Raw genomic sequence first — 11,572 nt, forward strand, 5'->3', positions numbered from 1 at the left:
AAAGGGCTGCAGAGGCTGACTTTAGAATCTGGGGCCACGTATATGGTAAGGCCTGTGGGGATGGGGAGGGCACCAAGAGCACCTGCTACCCAAACATTAACTCACGTCATTTTACAAAAACCTTATGAAGTGGGAACTGTTACATTTCTACTTTTTCCCTAGAGAACATAGTCTAGGAGAGTAAGAAGTGGCATCTGTTGTTTTTAGCCTGTTAGCATCAGTTCCTTCTTCTGGCTACAGTCCCCTCCTGCCTTTTCCTTTGAGAATCATTCCCTCCCCCGTCTCAGCGATCTGACCGAACTCCCTCACTCCAGGGATGGACAGGTGACACATGATGACCTGATATGAGCTCTACCGCAGATTTTCACTGGAGCTATGGGGCATGAGGTGTGCTCTTCTTTCCTGGGAAAGCAAAGCTGGGAGGATATAAGCCTGGAGCTCTTCCAGGCCATGTTACTGCCACGAGAATGATCCCAACTGCCTGAGAATGAAGCCTGCCTAGAGAAAAATCAGACTGAAAAGCCAGCCCTGAAAGGAAGCACCACAGATTCATGACTTACATCTTTTGAGCAACTGGATCCAGCCCAACCTGAAGCTAGACACCTCCCTGGACTTTCCAAGCGCCTAAGCCAATAAACTCCTCATTAATTATAAGCCAGTTTGAGCTTAGTTCATAGAAGTTAAGCAACTTGGCCGAGATCACACATTAACCTACCTGATGGTGGAAGTAGTAAATATTCAAGCCCAAGAAACTCTATTTCCCTATAGCACTATGGCACATGTTTTTAATCAGCATGCTCCAAGTAGCAGTTAGCATCTGTCACAGGACAGAGCACAGAGCCACATCTTCCTTCTCATTGCCTGGTCCTCACTTCGAGCCTCTTTCCTTCCAGAATCTGCTACCAATATGTTTAAGAGAATAGTGGAGTGAGGCTATGTTTTATTGATGGCCACTTGAAGAGAGGTTGGAGGGGAAGTGACAGAAAGTTTAAAAAAAAAAAAAGAGAGAGAATTAAGAACTTCAGTTTTTAGAGGTCCAAGATGGTGGAGTAGACACTGTGCCTGCTTCCTTCTGTGAACACATTAAAATCACAACTAACTTACAGAACAGTTAACCTGGAGAACCATCGGAAGCCTGGCTGAACAGAAATTTTATAACAAAAGATGTAAAGAAGAAGCCACGTTGAGACTGGCAGGAGGGGCAGAGATGTGAACTGGGCTGGTCCCAAGCTTCCATGTGGTGGTTGAAAATAAGGAGGGATACCTCAGCCTTGGAGGTTCCCTCTGGAGGAGCAAAGGATGCAGGTCCGATTCCAGGCTCCCTAGCCTGGCATATTGGTGCCAGGAAGAGGGGCCACCACAATATCTGACTGTGAAAAACAGTGGGGATTCCAACTATCCAGGTGGGACAGAAGGCTGCAGAAAACCCATACGTCCTCTTAAATGGCCCACACACAGACTCACTCACTTGCAGGCACTCACCTTGGGCTCCAGCGGTGGGACGATGACTGAGGCGTGTCAGGAGCACATGGGGAGCAGACTGAGGTGTGGGGCTTCAAGGTCAGGGCTGGAGGACAGTCACCATTTTCCCTGTGTGGGGTCCTTCTCCCGTAAAGCCTGGCAGGTGGGCACCATCTTTAATATGTTGAGCCTGCCCCCTACACTTACGGCCAAATCTGAATCTGATTTGAGCTCTGGGGCTCCGCCTTGCTGACTCACCGGGTCCCCGCCCCACCCAATTCCCCCAACACTGGAGGCACTTTCTCAGCGAGCAGCCAGCCCCGCCCACATTGCACTCTCTCTTGAAAACTATCAGAGTCCATGGGCCCCAGGTGGGTGATGACTGGCATCGGTGTGTTCTGAGATTTTTCCTGATTAGCTCCACACTTCACGCTGGCACCAAACTAGAATCTACATTAACCTGCTAAACATAACTCTTCCCACTCTAGTGACTCCCTGAGACCCTGCCTCACCCAACTCACATACCCCACGAGGCTTTATCAGCACTTGAAGTTTAAGGGAACTAGCAGGTGGCAGCAGGCCTTGGGGTGTCCTGGCTTTTTGTAGAGCTACCCCAGGCCTGGTATTGGTGGCAGCCATCCTCGGCTCACAGCGTGGCCTCTCCCAGGTGCCTCCAGATTTAGCACAAGCAGCAAAAAACCATGCATTGTTTTGTAGCTCCTACTAGGTAATCCCCTGCTGGTCACAGGTAGTGGGGTAACCTATGCCTGCACCAGAGCCCCTCCCAAGAAGCCCCAAACCAACATACCTGGAGGCTGGCTTCAGACCACAGCACAGCACTGCTCAATTAGCCCCACAAGCGGCACACACAAAGAGTGGTCTCAATAGGCATCAGAGCCTGCTGTGGTGAATCCTACTGAGTGGGGTAAGCCCAGCCTGTAAGCTGTGGACATGAACAAACCCCACAGCCAATGAGCCTGAGGGTCATTCCCACCCACTGACATACTAATAGTAATTAAGTCTCAACTATAATAGGCGGGCACTCACAAACACACACAAGGGACACTCCTGGAGCACCCAGAGCAAGTGACCAGGGAGACTGTTCTAGGGCCCCACAGGGCACCTACTACATAGGGCCACCTGGCCAGGATTGGGAGACATAGTAGATCTATCTAATACACAGAAATGAACAGAGAGGCAGCCAAAATGAGGAAACAAAGAAATACATCCCACCTAAAAGAACAGAAGAAAACTCCAGAAAAAGAACAAAATGAAATGGAGGCAAGCAACCAACCAGATACAGAGCTCAAAACAATGGTTATAAGGATACTCAAGGAAATTAGTGAAAACTTCAACAGAGAGATAGCAAGCATAATAAAGGATATAGAAACCATAAAAAAGAACCAGTCAGAAGTGAAGAATACAATAATTGAAATGAAGAATGCCCTAGAAAGAATCACCAGCAGACTTGGTGAAGCAGAGGATCAAATCAGGAATTTGGAAGACAAGGTAGCAGAAAACACCCAATTGGAATAGCAAAAAGAAAAGAGAATCCAAAACAATGAGGAAAGTTTGAGAGACTTCTGGGACAATATCAAGTGTAGCAACATTAGCATCATGGGGGTACCAGTAGGAAAAGAAAGAAAGCAAGGGATTGAGAACCTATTTGAAGAAATAATGACTGAAAACTTTCCTAAGCTGGTGAAGGAAACAGACATACAAGCCCAGGAAGCACAGAGAGTCCCAAAAACAATCAACCCAAACAGGCCCACACTATAATAATAATGGCAAAGGTTAAAGATAAAGAAAGAATTCTAAAACAGCAAGACAAAGGCAATGAGTAACATATAAGGGAACTCCCATAGATTGTCAGCTGATTTTCCAACAGGAACTTTGCAGGCCAGAAGGGATTGGCTGCAAATATTCAAAGTAATGACAAACAAGGATCTACAACCAAGACTATTCTACCCAGCAAAGCTATCATTTAAAATCAAAGGACAGATAAAGAGCTTCCCAGACAAGAAAAAGCTAAAGGAGTTTATCACCCCAAACCAGTATTATAAGGAATGTTAGAGGGATTTCTTTAAGACGGGGTGGGGGAGAGATCAAATTTATGAATAATAAAATAGCAATAGTTACATATCTATCAACAATTACTCTCAATGTAAATGGATTTAATGCTCCAATAAAAAGACAGAGGAGGCGACTCCCACAAGGGATGGTGGGCTCCACCCCCAACAACTAAGATTGAACACGGCACCTTGAGCTGAGCTGCCGCTGAGCTCCCAGATGGCTCAGTTGGTTGGAGCGCGTCCACTCAACCACAAGGTTGCCGGTTCGACTCCCACAAGGGATGGTGGGCTGTGCCCCCTGCAACTAACAATGGCAACTGGACCTGGAGCTGAGCCGCACCCTCCACAACTAAGATTGAAAGGACAACAGCTTGACTTGGAAAAGTCCCTGAAGTACACACTATTCCCCAATAAAGTCCTGTTCCCCTTCCCCAATTAAAAAAAAAGAAATCTAAAAAAAAAAAAAAAAAGACAGAGGAGGGCTGAATGGATAAGAAAACAAACCCCTTACACACAGGTTGGACAATTAAGTTTGTGAACTCATCCTAGAAAAAGTGCTATATACCTCATTGCTGAATATCACTACGGTCACCTTCGAAGTACTCCCCTTGGGAAACTGTGCACCGACACCAGTGCCTAGTCCACCCTTCAACTCAATTTTGGAACTCTTTTTCTGAAAAGACCATCAGAGCTGTCATCATATCACCCTTGATGTCCTGAATGTCATCAAAATGTCTCCCTTTCAATATTTCCTTTATCTGGGCAACCAGTTGGCTTTGTTGGTTACAGTGCAGTGCTCATAACACCAAGATCACAGGTTTACTTCCCACATGGGCCAGTGAGATGAGCCCTCCACAACTAGATTGAAAACAATGACTTGACATGTTGCCGATGGGTTCGGGAAAAACATGCTGTTCTCTAATATTCCCCAATAAAAACTGAAAAAAATAAAAAAGTACAGCTTAAGAAATATGGTCAATACTATGGTAATAACTATATATACTGCCAGGTGGATACTAGACTAGTCAGGGGAATCACTTCTTAAATTATATAAATACCTAACCACTATGCTGAAATTAATATAAAATAATGTTGAATATCAACTCTAATTGAAAAACTAAAAAGTGGAGGGAAAGGGAAGAATAATACATGGTGCAAATTTCCAGGTACAAAGCAAAGAATTCATGGGGATGTAACGTACAGCATGAGGACTATTGTCAATAATATTATGATGGCATGGGACAGTGTCAGGTGGTTGCTGGACTTACCATGGTGATCACTTCTTTAGGTCTATAAATGTTGAACAACTATGGTGTACCCCTGAAGCTCACAGAATATTGTATGTTAGCTATATTTTTAATAAAAATCTTAAATAAGGAAAAGACCTTCAGTTTTTTTGATGAGCCAATCAGAAGCTATTTATGGACAATTCCTGTTTTAGTCGGGACTCAGCTGCAAGACCAAAAACCCCACTTCACTGGCTAACGGGAAACAGAAGAAGAAGAAGAAAAGGGCTTCACTGGCTTCCTTAACCGAAGAGACCAAGAATAGCACTGTCTTCAGGAAAGGCCAGATCTGTGCAAGGCTCACACAGCAGCAAGGACACAGTTCCTGGGTTTTGCCTGCGTTTGGGCTGACTTCATTCTCAATCCTGCAGGGAGCCTCCAGCAGTGCCTGGCTCACCTCTTCCTTTTTACCAGTAGCCCTAACAGAGAGAGAGAAGGCAGACAGAAGCCACCCTCTCTCAACCGTCCCAGCAAAACTCCTGAGATTTCAAATCATTGGCTCCAACAGAGTCATGTACCCGTCTTTACACTAATTACGGTAGCCAGTGGGGGTGCAATGCTCTCATGGATCAGACTTGAGTCACAGACCCATCCTTGGCTCTCTTGGCATCAACCCCACCAAAGCATATAAACCGAGACTGGAGAAGATGTGGTTTCCCCAGAGGAACACAGGGGCACAATCTGGTCATCTCTCTTTCTAGAAGAATGGTGACAAGCAGGCCAAAATGGCGGTCGTCCACATCACCATTGGTTGACATTACAGAGAACCCATGACCTCTTCCTTGTCTTTAAAGATCTCATCCTATGTTCAGAGAAAAGTAACACCCCATGTAGAACAACAGAGGAAATATATAATAAGAAATGAATTTAATTGCAGGCAACAGAATTCACTTCAATACTTTAAGCAGATACTCATTCCTGGGAGAGGCAGAGTTGTTGGGTTTGTGTGCTACAAATAGGAACAAAGCAGCCACAAAAAGGAGCTATAGGACAGTAGGGATTGAACACCAGAAACCCTACCACCCCCTGCCCCGGAGGAACAAGAAGGCTTTGCCACCTGGTTGGCCAGAACAGCTGATCTGCTGTACTGAGCAGCTCCCATACACTGTTCATTTCTGCCTGTCAGTCTAGAGCAGGTGTGTGTGCTTGGAGGCACCTTTCACATGCATGACCTGACCTGCAAAAGAGTCAGGGAAATATGGTTTTTCAACTTTCTGGTTTCTTTGTACCAAAGGGTTAATTAGGAAGTGTTGCAATAGATGTAATTTACAATATCTGCCATAAAGCAGATTACAGAAGTCCTGTGGGAGAGAAGATGATAAAAGCTGGACTCAAGATCCAATCACCTGTCACACTGGTTTGTCTGATTTCAACCTGACATTTGCTAAAAAAAAAAAAAAAAAAAAAATAGAGGATCTAGATATCAGGGGGTAAGATGTCCACAGAAACCTGAAATCTTCAGACTACTCTTGGACCATACCTATAAAATGCTGGGTGCCATTTGAAGACAGACGATGGCACGCTGTGTTTGTCCTTTGGGAGGCAATTAGGAAGATGTCTGAACCGTGTTCGATGGGGAACAATCATGACACCTCCCTCCCCTTCAATACTCATCTCCAGTGTTTCTCCCCTTAAGTACTTCCACTTCTCTCCGTTTATCTCTCACCCCCAGACCAGGCCACTCTCCTCTCTTGCCAGGATCATACAGTAAACTCCTGACAGGTCTTTCTGCATCCATTCTTGCCCTCCACCAGGCATTCTCCACTCTGCCAATAAAATAATCTTACCAAAGCACAAATATAATCATGGCTTCCCTTCAATGGCTTCCATTGCTCTTTGGATCAAAGTCTAAATTCTTAAAATGACCCCTTCCAATCCCTCCAATCCAGACGCCTATGCCCCACCCCAAGTCTGGCATGATTTTCTATGATTCCCTGTAGCTTATGAAGCCACCAGACACCCACGATCAGATTCCTACCATGTACCTTTCCAATCTCATCTCAGGTAACGTTCTCCTCTGCTCCTTTTCACAGGTCTCCCAGCCCACGTACAGCCTCAGTGCTGCCAACATTCCAGAGACTTCTGATTACTCCATGTGGCTATAGTGTGACCCCTATGTTCCATCTGCCTGGAATGCCTTTCCTACCCTTTCTGCCTGGCAAAACTGGCTCCAGATCTAGCTTGGGAGTCACCGTTTTGGGGGAAAGCCCCTTGTAACCGTCCTAGAGAAAACTCCGTGTTTCTCTCTCTTATCCCTGCTTCTACCACTCCTGTGGGCCATTTCCCACTCTGATTCACTTTGATTTTCCTCACCTAGCGTGAGACCTACCTACTCCATTAAAAGTGGAGTGAACAAGACCAAATAAAGTTTAAAAAAAAAGAAAAGCGATCCCCCTACACGAAAGCAGTAATAAAGAAAATATGTTCTACTACCACCTTGAGACTTCAATTAATGTGCTTTTCTCCTCGTGAATCTTTGCTTCCAAACAAACAAAGCTTGACAGCCTGAATGAAATCATTTATCTTTCTAGTTCTCTGCCTCAGCTCTAACACTAAGTGAAAAAAAAACCCTGATATTTGACCAGAAACTGACAAAAATCAACGCTACAGCCCAGCATCTTGACATTACTGGGTTGTGCAACCCATGTATACACACACACAGGTGGAATGTTCATCTCCAATCCTTCTTTTCCTTAGGCAGAATTAAATGCCAAATTATCATATTCGATCATTTGTTTCTTCACACAAACCCTAGAGCCTGTGTCTGTGTGAGCATGTGCACGCACTTGCACGCCCACCAACCACGTTATTCAACTCCATGTATGAATTACACAGTGCAAACAGCCTTAGCAGGAAAAAAGCACAACCAGAAATGCAGAAAACTTCTGCTAAATGTTATGTTCCAGTTCCTTCTTACACACTCTAATGCCTTTTGATTTAGAGTGACCTATGGGTTTTCCAACCATGGGCCAGTGAGGAAATAAAAGAGCTTTTCCACTGTGCCCTGTATAATTAAATACCTAGATGAAGTTCTCCCCGGTTCTGCTTTCAGAGCCAAACAATGCTTGTTTGCATTCCATCATCATATATAAACACCCACAGGCCAAGATAATTCACCTTTGCTGTTCTACCGCTAAACCTTAAATCAGAGCACCCTGAACTGCATTTAAGCATATCAGAAGGGCCTCTGGTTATGAAGCCTGCAGTGTTTATTTTTCTTTGAATAACAAAAATATCCTATTTACAGTCCACTATTTGGAAAGGGATAACGTGGGTATAGACCCTCCATAGAGAATCCCTGCATCAGGTCTATGGACTCAAACACCTTTTTTTCTTCAAACCTTTGTCTCATTGTTGCTAAGTAGTCACTAGAGAGAGTGCTTTGGAGGTCGCTTCTACCAGCTTCCCCTGCTGAGATCGATCTGGAGAGTGGGACCACAGCAAGGAGTGAGAAGGCATCCAAGGTAGGCATGAAGGAAGGAAGACGGTGGGGGACCAGGATTTCTCAAGCTTGACCATGCACCGGTGCCACCTGGGGATCTCATCACAGTGCAGACTGGCTCGCTAAGGCTGGACTGGGGTCTGAGATTCTGTATTTCCCAGTAAGCTCCTGAGCAATGCTGATGCTACTGGCCTGGAGACCACAAATCAAGTGATGCAGCTTTATACCTCAAACTCTGAGTCAGATAGGCCTGACTAGGAACTGCCTCTTTGGTAGCTGGGCACTCTTGGACAAATTACTTGACCTCTCTGGGCCCTGGATTTCTTATCTCTGTAACAGCGATGATAGCGCCCATCGGGCAGGTCTGCCCAGAGGATTAAATTGTGTGATGCATGTGAGAGGCTGATACTAATGCCTGATACATGGCGGACGCATTTAGTTAAATACTGCTTAGTGTCACCAGGTTCAGAGGCCTCCTATACCAAAGAACATCCATAGTGACAGAATCGAGACAAGAGCCCACCTCCCCTGCTGCCCAGCAAGCATGCCTTGCCCAGGTTATTATTTCATTATTTTGAGCATTAAGTTATTGTCTTGGTTTCAGTTTCTCATTACATAAAGTAATACATGTTTGCTTAAAGAAAGAAAGGGAGAAAGATAGGAAGGGAAGTAGAGAGAAGGCTAGAGGGAGGGAGGAAAGGACAAAATAAACTAAGAAAAAACATATCTACCCAGAGAGATCACGGGACATTTGGTCTATATGCCTCCAGTCGTATATACACATACATTATACACGATAGAATTAGAGTGTACATACCATTTTGCAATCTTTTATTTTCACTTGATACATCACAGTAACAATAACAGTAGCTCCTCTGCCTTAGGTTCTTGCTATGTGCCAAACACCCCCTCACACACAATAGGTGCCTTAACTCATTAATTTTCACAACAACACGTTGACATGGACTCTTATCATCCTCATTTTATAAATGAGGAAACTGAGGCACAGAGAGTGAAATTTACCCAAGGTCACCCAGCTAGTAGTAAATGGGGAATTGAGGGTAAAAAATCAGGCAGCCTGGAAGCACAGCCCAGGCCTTTAATTTCTATATTCACCATCGTTTGCAAGTTCATCCTGATAGGCTGTCTTATTGCCTGATTTTTCCCCCACTTACCACATCAGGAATCTCTCTCCGTGCCATTCCATATTTTTGCACAACGTCATTTTTGATGGCTGCATAGTATTCTGTGGTCCATTATTATCTCTGTTTTACAGATGAGAAGAGTGGTACTGAGCTGGGAAGCTCGGTAAGATGGCAGACAGTAAGGGAAACCACCAAGACCTGCCTGGGCACCTAGGCTCTGTCCACCTGACAGAGACACAGAGCATGCAAGAAAAACAATTCTACCCTTTGATGTGATGAATAGGAGGGGCAGTGAGAATGTGGGAAGACTGTTTGAGGAAGTTAAGATTTGAAGCGGTACCCAAATGACAAGAAGGAGATCATCACACAGATTCATTTAAATCTCTCAACATGAAGCAAAATGGTAACCCTAGGAAATGGTACTCAGAAGTATCATTTACCTACAAAATTCTCATAAAGAACATGTGAGAGAGTGCAGAGTGGGGTTAGCAAGTCTCCAGAGCCAGAGGTTGGCACTGTCTTCTGTGTGGCCTAAGATAGTCTCTGCCACCTAGTCTGCAAAATGGGCTTGCGACACTTACCATCGGGCAGGGCTGCTGTGAACATGAAATGAAATAACCATGTGGGGCACCTGGCCCAGGGGACATAGGACATTTTAGCTGCTGGGGACATTGACACTCAGCTGTTAAAGTGTTAAAGAGTCACATCTGGGCTATTAAGACATCAATATTAATTAATAGTAGAATGAGAAGACTCCTAAGGTCTCACAAACTACACGTACCTGTGAGCTCGCTCGGCATTGTCACTGTACTATGATTAAGATCCAGATAATACTTTGCACATCATATGCTAAGTTGCATTCCCAGGGCAGCTTAGGAAGTTCTGAGTAATGGCTTCTAGCTTCTCATTTAATCTGTTTACTCCGGCAAACTAAGGGGAAGAGCTAACCGGACCACCCCAACCACCTTTGACCTCTCAACTCTCAGGTGGCGGTCATTGTTGAGGTAGAGGCCTTAGCAGGAAAGATTCTTCCTCATGGATCTATCTTCATGACAATAATTAATACTAACAATGGTCCTACCCGGCCCTGGGCAGTGCGCTAAATCCTCTAACTTCATCCTCTGACCTCCTCTTCTCCCCATTTTACAGATGAGGAGACTGAGGTTTCGAGAGGTTAAGGAGCTGGGCCAAGGCCACCCAGCCAGTTAGACAGCTAGCTCCGTGCCCTGTCCTGTTAAGGCCCCGCCAGTTACTCTGTCCTCGCAACAGTGCCTCAGGCTCTTCTGTTGTGGGGGTCACACCCCTTCTGTTTTCCCCTAGTTAACTCCGACCTCATCTTCAGATCCCAGCGTGTCCCTTTCTCAGTGAAATGCGCACATTATGGGCTCACCAAGCTCAGTGTTCTCCCTCAGGTCGCCTGTCACAGCTAGTTGCACCACTGTCCGTGCGATTATTGGCTTCTCGCATGAAGTCAGGGTTAAGAGCGCAGCCCAGATGTCAGGCATGCGGGCATGAAGCAAGCGCCCCCGCTTTCCCGGTGAGTGACTGTGGGCAGGTTATCTAGCCTCTCTCCACCTCAGTTTCCTAGTGTGTAACATGAGGGACCTAGGATAACGACCTCACAGGAATGACGACGATGAACTAATGGTGCTGAGCTTGCTTGAGGAAATGCCCAGCAGATGGGGGGGCCCCCGAGGGCCCAGTGCCCTTACACTGTAACCTCCACCAGGGCAGGACTGTCCCGGCTCAGCGACTGGCAGAGCAGGCGTGCCACAAGGACCTGTAGAACGCAGCGAAGTACTATTACAGTCATCATTCTCGTCTTACAAACCAATGGTTGTTGAGTCGGAGCTGAGACTGGCCCAGAATCTTGCGCTCACATCCACGTTGCCATTCCGCCAGCCACTGGGTCTTTCCCTCCTCTCTGTGGAGTAAAAACCCATGGTCCCCGTCAGAGCGGTGGCAGGGAGGTCACATAGCTTAGGAGGAAATACACGGGGGGGGGGGGGGGGGGGGGATTCTTCAGGCCCTCTCCCCAGCCTCCTCTCCCCTCCCCGCCCCCACTCCCTCCCCCACACACACCCCCCGGGGCCTGCAGATTTCACCTCTGCCCTGCTGTCCTGAGCAGCTGGAAACAAAAATGGCAGCAGAGGGGCTGAAGGGCAC

This window comes from Rhinolophus sinicus, linkage group LG02 (genome assembly GCF_036562045.2).
Source record: "Rhinolophus sinicus isolate RSC01 linkage group LG02, ASM3656204v1, whole genome shotgun sequence".
In the NCBI taxonomy this organism is placed as follows: Eukaryota; Metazoa; Chordata; class Mammalia; order Chiroptera; family Rhinolophidae; genus Rhinolophus; species Rhinolophus sinicus.